Raw genomic sequence first — 8,812 nt, 5'->3', positions numbered from 1 at the left:
ACACTCTCACCTGTGCAGACTAAGTTCCTAAGTTCGGTGGAGTCCAGGAACCAAGATGGCGCTCCCTTCTCCTGAGGCATAGGGCTCCCATGCAGGGCGGGACCACTGTCCTCCGGCTGGGAGGGTGCTGGATGTCTGCGGCCCCAAAAGGGTGCTGCCTCAGCAGCTCTGGACAAAAGGAATTTAAGCAAACGATAGCTTTCAGATAAGCAGAAGATAGGCTGCAAAGCCAGATGAGGAGTAGCTGGAAATAGTACCCTAAATTTCCACAAATCCGTGTTTTGTTTTCCCTTGGTAAAATTGCAAATAAAGAGATGAATATAAAAGGCCATAAACAATTTATCTATTCTAAAAATATCTAACTGATTTAAAATGAGAAAATAAACCCTGTTTGCATATTAAAGCAATAAATCTGCAGATACTTTGTGAAAATAATCTGGTAACTAATAATTCATTCTGAGTTCTTAAATTCTGAAAGACTTTAAGAATGGCTAAGCCTTCCCTACTGTTTAAACAAACAAACAAAAAACAAACTCCCAAAACACCTAAGTCTTTTCATCGTACAATTAACTAGGCTCCTTGCTCAAAAAGAATTTTGCTCAAACTGGAGGTCCTTGGGAACATCTTAAGAGATAGCTTTTAAAGAAGGTAAATCAGAGGCAGGAGGATTTAATCAATAGATGGTCTGCTGTAAATGTGTCATATTATTCTTTCTCTGAGTAATTAGGATAAATTTAAAAATTTTAAATCAAGTTTTGAAGGGTCACATTGTAGGATTTCAGTGATTGTGTAAAACTTAATGTAACAACTTGAAATGAGAAGGTTCTTATGACAAATAACCAACATTCCATGATACCTCCATACTAGATTTTGCCTACATTCTTTTAATTAGTCAATTTCTGTAGTCAATTTCTTTGACTACAAATGACAACGACATGTCTCCATTGTGGTGAATGCTTGTCTTCTAGGATATATTTTCTCTGTGTATCTCTCTGTGTGTCTGTCTGTTTCTCAGTCTGCTTCCCTCTCTATCCCTCTCTACTCCTGCCTGGATCCACCCCTATCTCTTACTCAGGGTCCTTGCCTTTCTCTTGCCAGACAATTATTCTACACATAAGCCACTCTTCCATTAGTCCCAGAATATTCTCTTTACTCTTTAACATACCTTAAAGTGTACAATTAAAATTTGCTCAGTCAGGATAGTTAACTCCTAATTATAAATTAAAAAAAGGTTTTTAATTCACTTTACATTTTGATCACAGCCCCTCCCTTTTCTATTCCAAGCCCTTCTCTTTAAAGCCCTCCCACCACTGCCATAGTCATAAATTTAATTTCATGTTTTACCAATTGAGCTAGTGTTTAAGTAAAACACAGCACCTGGTGTAGGGATGTTTAAAAATTGAATATAAAGACTACAGAATAAAATTGTTTACATTTTCTCTGCCATTCTACCAGAGCAGCTTACTAGCATACAACATTTTAAAATCCTATAATGTTCGGATTGAAATAGAATCATCACATGTAATAACTGATTAGTATCTTCTCACTATCTTGGGTGAATCTTTGGTGGCCCTTACAGGGTTTCCTCATATGAGTGATCATCATTTGCTGCAGGTCAGAGGAATGCCTGGGCAGATTGACCCTCCACAGTTGTTTTCTGTTTGAGATCTCCAGCCTTGTTCCTGTCTCCTCAGCCCTGGGAGACTCCCAGGCTAGATCATTTTCTTCTTGAGTTCTGTAAAACTCTACCTAGGGTGTAAACCTGGGCAACTGTGACAGTCACCTAACTTGCTTTTCCTTTCTGATAACCATCCTGTGCAACCTCAGGTCCAATGTCTAGAGAACAAAAAAGGGATAACTTTTTATCTTTAAACTTTATTTTGGGTGATATCTGCTGTTACCTCCTTGTCCAGAGTGTAAATAGTTTGTGCTATTATCAATAACATTGACAAACAGAATACGTAGTTTTAAATCAAAACATTTTTGTTGTTTCTCTGAAGCTGTACTTAAACCAAAATTCTTCCCGGTGATTCTTCAGAACTTTGAAGAAGTATGGAGCAGGAAAAATGTATAATTAATAATTTTGCTCAGATGTAATATGTAATTTATAAATTTTGTTGTAGCTTTTCTCAACTTAAAATTCACAAATATGGGCAAATTTTATAAGTTTGTTTTATTTAACACATTTAACTAGAGAAACTTTCTATATTAATCCTTGCTTATAATAAATGTGATATATTGCATAGGGGAGAAAGAATAATATTTTCCTCAACCAGTAAAATGGAGCTTGATTAACACTTACATCAATGGGCTAGTTCTCTTAGGGCTAGTTAAGATAATAGAGATTATAAATCCAATTTTGTCGCTTCTTAGGAGAATGGTATTTTCAGAGGTTTAAATCACTGTCTAGTGGATCAGAGTTTACCATGTGTACTTTCACTCCCAACAAAGCTTAAGACGTTCCCTTTAGTAAAGAAGTCACAAAAACAGTAATGTTATACATTTTCATCACCTTCGGAATGCTTACTTAACTTTTGTGAATATTTTACTAAACAGTAGCAGCAACCCAGAAAGCAAGATTTGGAAAGAGGACACACTGAACAGTCCCATTATCACCGCTATTTCTGCCTCTGCGAGTCTCGTACCTCTTCTTTGAGGGATTTTATAAATTAGTAGCCAGGTATTAACTTAATTTAATCCAGAAAACTAACAAGAAGCAAGTGTGTGTGTGTGTTTGTGTGTGTGTGTGTGTGTGTGTGTGTGTGTGTGTGTGTGNGAGAGAGAGAGAGAGAGAGAGAGAGAGAGAGAGAGAGAGAGAGAGAGAGAATCTCAAGTGGGAAGGGAGGGTTAAGAAAGCACTGTCAATATAAAGTGGTGGGGTTTAAGGGTGGTAGGTGTAAAGCAGAGAAGAGATTTGGAGGGGGATAACTAACTCTAAAAAGCTTAAAAATATGCAAACTTACTGTTTTATAAACTCAATAAAATTACAATAAGAAGTTTTCCTGGAGATATATCTTGGACAGGGTTTCTATTGCTGCAATGGAACACCACGACCAAAGAGAAAATTGGAGAGGAAAGCGTTTATTTGTCTTACACTTCTACATTACTGTTCATGATTAAAGGACATCAGGACAGGAGCTCAAACAGGGTATGAACATGGAGGCAGGGGCTGATGCAGAAGCCATGAAGTGGGGCTGCTCACTGCCTTGCTGCTCCTTATTGGCTTGTTCAAGTTGCTCTGTTGTAGAACACAGGGCCGCCAGCTCAGGAGTGGCACCACCCACAATAGGCTTGGCCCTCTGCTGTCTTATCACTACTTTAAAAAATGCTTTACGGCCTGCCTACAGCAGGATCTTACGGAGGCATTTTCCTATTTGAGGCTCCTTCCTCTTGGGTGAGTGGCTTGTGCTTGGATGACAGGTTAATGTTCCTCCTAGAATTCATAAATGATTTCAACAAAGACCCTGGTTCCAGCTGTAGGATCACTCAGCAGGATACTACCAGAGGACCTCCCCACCCCACCCCCAAAAAAACCCCAAACCAAAAAACAAAACAAAAAAAAACCCCAATGCCTGGTTTTTGGTTGTTTACCAGAACTTGATAGTAAAATCCTGCTGAGGAAGATAATTTTACTTGTGCAACACGAAGAGATTAAGCTGGTACTGAAATGTAAGTATCTTGCTTGCTTCTGTGCCAGAGGTGATGTGCAGGTTGCTGGGGGAGAAATGGCAACATTCTTACTTAGCCATGAGTACAATAATGACCATCCAGGAAAGCTATGCTCATTGGTGAAATAGTGATATGGATACCATGTGGATAACCAAAAATTTAAAATTCTTTTTAAAGGCCTACTTCAGAAGAGGGAACTCCTGGCCAGGAATTTGTGGCTAATGAGGACTTCATAAGCCCCAGGGAAGAACCTTCAATTATTCTGCTAAATGGACACAGTATTGATCTCCCTCCTAAATATTTATCTCTGTACCCATGGATTAGTTCAGCTCTCAGTGCTCATCAGGGAAGCATCTTTTTGCACTGGGCACCAGTTCATAGAAAGATTCACAATTGGTCAAATGTCAAAGAATAAGTGATTGAGGAATGCTCAACCCTAAAGAGATATTTATCTAACTCCCATACCAAGGTTCAGCGAATATCATGGAAGGTGGCAGAAAGTTTGTAAAACCTACAGGCCACCTAGTACTGCTGCCAACCAAAACAAAGGCCCCACCCCTAGATGAGGAGTTATTGGTGAGTGGGTGCTGAGGGAGGAGTGGTGGTTTTTCCTTAGTATATAGGTTCTACTGTGTTGCAATGCTCCAATGGGTGATACCACATCCATATACATGTGGGTAACACTAATAAGGCCCAGTGGGTGTCTTAGTTAGGGTTTCTATTCCTGCACAAACATCATGATCAAGAATCAAGTTGAGGAGGAAAGGGTTTACCCACCTTACACTTCCACATTGCTGTTCATCACCAAAGGAAATCAGGACTGGAACTCAAGCAGGAAGCAGGAGCTGATGCAGAGGCCATGGATGGATGTTACTTACTGGCTTGCTTCCCCTGGCTTGCTCAGCTTGCTTTATTATAGAAACCAAGACTACCAGCCCAGGGATGAAACCACCCACAATGGGCCCTCCAACCCTTGATCAGTTAATAGAGAAAAGGCCTTACAGCTGCATCTCATGGAAACATTTCCTCAAGGGAGACTCCTTTCTCTGTGATAACTCCAGCTTGTGTCAGGTTGACACAGAAAACCAGACAGCACAGTGGGTTAAAAAGATAGGACTTGAAATACAGAGAGATAGAGGTGTTTTCAGGAGGTCTGGAGGGACTGATGGGATCAAAATTTTTGTTTGTGTCTGTGAAATTCAAATAATAAATATAAAACTAAATAAAGAAAACATGGGGCCACTCCAGATCATGTAGGAAATTGAGGACAGCCTGGATTTCAACACACAGGCTCTATTCTTACTAACTCCAAACACCTTCCAAGGAACAAACACTTTGAGAGGCTACCCAGGGATTTCTCTTTTTAAAAACATCAATGTCCTGTGATGCTTCAACTGGAGCCACTTTTGTCATTTGATATTCTTGGTAGAAATGAAGTTGATTATCTTTGACTGCAAGTAAGAGAAACTTCAGCTGACGAGAAGGAAGTTGTATATAGTCATGGAAAGTGTTATGGCAAGCTGAGCCTGCAGTGACCCACTTTCCCTCTGTGCAGTCATCCCAGGGAACTCAGCATCCTCAAACCCAGTTTGCACATGATAGGTAAATCATAAACCTAATTCTTTACCTTTAAATATTTAATTATTAACTACCAATGAATTAACTTTACATCCTGAGCACAGTTTCCCCTCCCTCCTCTCATCCCAGTACTTCCCTCTCCATACCCCCATTCACTCCTCCTCCCCTTCTCTTCAGAAAAGGCAAGACTTCTGTGAATATCAATCAGCCTTGGCATATCAAGTTGCAGTAAGATGATGAGCATCTTCTTGTAGGAAGACAAGATGAAGCAGCCCAGCAGTGGCGAAGAATCCCAAAGGCAGGTAACAGAGTCAGAGTCAGCTTCTGCTCCAGCTGTTAGGAGTCCCACATGGAGAGGAAGATTCACAACTGTATCACATGCAGAGGGCCCAGGTTTGTCCCATGTATACTCTCTGGTTAGCAGCTCAGTCTCTGAGCCCCTATGATACCAGGTTAGTAGATTCTGTAGGTTTTCTCCTGGTGTCCTTGACCCCTCTGGTTCCTTCAATCCTTCCTCCTCCTTTTTCTCAGGATTCTCCAAGCTCTGCCTAATGTATGGCTGTGGATCTCTGCATCTGTTTCTACCAGTTGCTGGGTGAAGCTTCTCTAATGACAGTTTTCCCAGGCATCTGTCTGCAGGTATAACAGAAGATCATTAAGTGTGTCAGGGTGGGCTCCCTCTCATGGCATGGGTCTCAGTCATTGGTCAGTTGTTCCGTCAGATCCTCTTCCATCGTTACCCTTGCATATCTTGTAGGTAGGCAAATTGTGGGTCAAATCAAACCTCAGTCTTAATACTCAAAGAACAGAATATGAGTGGCCAGTTTGTTCTGTTCATTCAAAGGCAAGATGAAATTCTTACATAGAAACCGTGCTTGTGAATTCATGTTTTATCCTGTTGAATTGTTCTAAAATGGCTGAATTTTGGAATGTCAAAGAAGCTCTGACATACATTTACATATTCTTTTTAAAATTTTTTTCCTTTTTATTAGATATTTTTTATTTACATTTCAAACTTTATTCCTTTCCTCATTTCCCCCCTGAAAACCATCTTATCTTATCCTCCCTCCCTGAGCTTACTAACCCATCTACTCCCGATTCCTGGCCCTCGCATTCCCCTACACTGGGGCATCCAGCCTTCAGAAGTTCAAGGGCCTCTCGTCTCATTGATGTCCCACAAGGCCATCCTCTGCTACATGTGCAGCTGAAGCACACATAGTGTGTGCCTTGAGTCCCTCCCTTTTTGATTGGTGGTTTAGTTCCTGGGAACTATGGGGGTACTGGTTGGTTCATATTGTTGTTCCTCCTATGGGACTGCAAATCCTTTCACCTCCTTGGGTACTTTCTCTAGCTTCTCCATTGAGGACCCTGTGCTCAGTCTAATGAATGGCTGTGAGCCTCCAATTCTGTATTTGTCAGGCACTGGCCGAGTCTCTCAGGAGACAGCCATATCAGGCTCCTGTCAGCAAGCACTTGTTCGCATCCACAATAGTGTCTGGGTTTGGGAACTGCATATAGGATGGATATACTGGTGGGACACCCTTTCCTTCAGTTTCTGCTCCAAGCTTTGTGACTGTATATCCTTCCATGGGTATTTTGATACCAGGATAGTGAGACTATTCTCAACAATAAAAGAATTTCAGGGGGAATCACTATCCCTGACCTCAAGCTGTATTATAGAACAATTGTGATAAAATCGTGCATGGTATTCATACAGTGACATGCAGGAAGATGAAAGGAATAAAATTGAAGACACAGAAATGAACCCACACACCTATGGTCACTTGATCTTTGACAAAGGAGCTAAAACCATCCAAGGGAAAAAAAGACAGCATTTTCAACAAATGGTGCTAGTTAAACTGGTGGATAGCATGTAGAAGAATGCAAACAAATCTATTCTTACCTCCTTATACAAAGCTCAAGTCCAAATGGATCAAGGACCTCCACATAAAACCAGATACACTGAAACTAATAGAAAAGAAAGTGGGGAAGAGCCTTGAGCACATGGGCACAGGGAAAATTTGCCTGAACAGAACACCAAGAGCTTATGCTCTAAGATCAAGAGAAAAATGGGACCTCATAAAATTGCAAAGCTTCTGTAAGGCAAAGGACACTGTCAATAGATAAAAAGGCAACCAACAGGTTGGGAAAAGATCTTTACTAATCCTACATCTGATAAAGGGCTAATATCCAATATTTGCAAAGATCTCAAGAAGTCAGACTCTAGAGAAACAAATAATCCTATTAGAAATGGGGTACAGAGATAAATAAAGAATTCTCAACTGAGGAATACTGAATGGTTGAGAAGCACCTAAAAACATGTTCAACATCCTTAGTCATCAGGGAAATGCAAATCAAAACAACCCTGAGATTCCACCTCATACCACTCAGAGTGGCTAAGATCAAAAACTAATGTCACAGCAGATGCTGGGGAGGATGTGGAGAAAGTGGAACACTCCTCTATTGTTGGTGNGATTGCAAGCTTGTACAACCACTCTGGAAATTATTTTGATGGTTCCTCAAAAAACTGGACATAGTACTACCTGAGGACCCAGCACCACCAGTCCTGGGCTTATACCCAGAAGATACTCCAACTTGTAATGAGGGCACATGCTCCACAATATTCAAAGCAGCCATATTTGTAATAGGCAGAAGCTGAAGAGAACCCAGATGTCCTTCAGCAGAGGAATGGATACAGAAAATGTAGTATATTTACACAAAGGAGTACTACTCAGATATTAAAAATGATGAATTCATGAAGTTGTTAGGCAAATGGATGGAACTAAAAAATATCATCCTGAGTGAGGTAACCCAATCACAAAAGGACACACATAATATGCACTCACTGATAAGGGGATATTAGCCCGGAAGTTCAGAATACCTTAGATAGAATTAACAGACCACATGAAGCTCAAGAAGAAAGAAGGCCACAGTTTACACATTTTATCTATCTATCTATCTATCTATCTATCTATCTATCTATCTATCTATCTATCTATCTATCTATCTATCTATCTATCTATCTATCTATCTAGGTATTTTCTTCATTTACATTTCCAATGCTATCCCAAAAGTCCCCCATACCCTCCCCCCGACTCCTCTACCCACCCACTCCCACTGCTTGGCCCTGACATTCCCCTGTACTGAGGCATATAAAGTTTGCAAGACTAATGGGCCTCTCTTTCCAATGATGGCTGACTAGGCCATCTTCTGATACATATGCAGCTAGAGACACCAGCTCTGGGGGGGCACTGGTTAGTTCATATTGCTGTTCCACCTATAGGGTTGCAGACCCCTTTAGCTCCTTGGGTATTTTCTCTAGCTCCTCCATTAGGGGCCATGTGATCCATCCAATAGCTGACTGTGAGCATCCACTTCTGTGTTTGTCAGGCCCCGGAAGTGCCTCACAAGAGACAGCTATATCAGGGTCCTTTCAGCAAAATCTTTTTTTTTTTTTTTTTGGTTTTTCGAGGCAGGGTTTCTCTGTGTAGCCTTGGCTGTCCTGGAACTCACTCTGTAGACCAGGCTGGCCTCGAACTAAGAAATCCGCCTGCCTCTGCCTCCC

The 8,812-nt window shown here is 40.9% G+C and overlaps 1 long non-coding RNA gene across 1 annotated transcript in view; it reads left to right on the top strand.

Annotated features, from left to right (window-relative positions):
* The window catches only part of LOC110310602, a 274,028-nt gene that overhangs the window by 158,252 nt on the left and 106,964 nt on the right, over positions 1-8,812 (top strand). The window lies entirely within an intron of this gene.

The sequence above is a fragment of the Mus caroli genome, chromosome 15 (genome assembly GCF_900094665.2).
Source record: "Mus caroli chromosome 15, CAROLI_EIJ_v1.1, whole genome shotgun sequence".
In the NCBI taxonomy this organism is placed as follows: Eukaryota; Metazoa; Chordata; class Mammalia; order Rodentia; family Muridae; genus Mus; species Mus caroli.
This window is presented reverse-complemented; position numbering and strand designations above follow the sequence as displayed.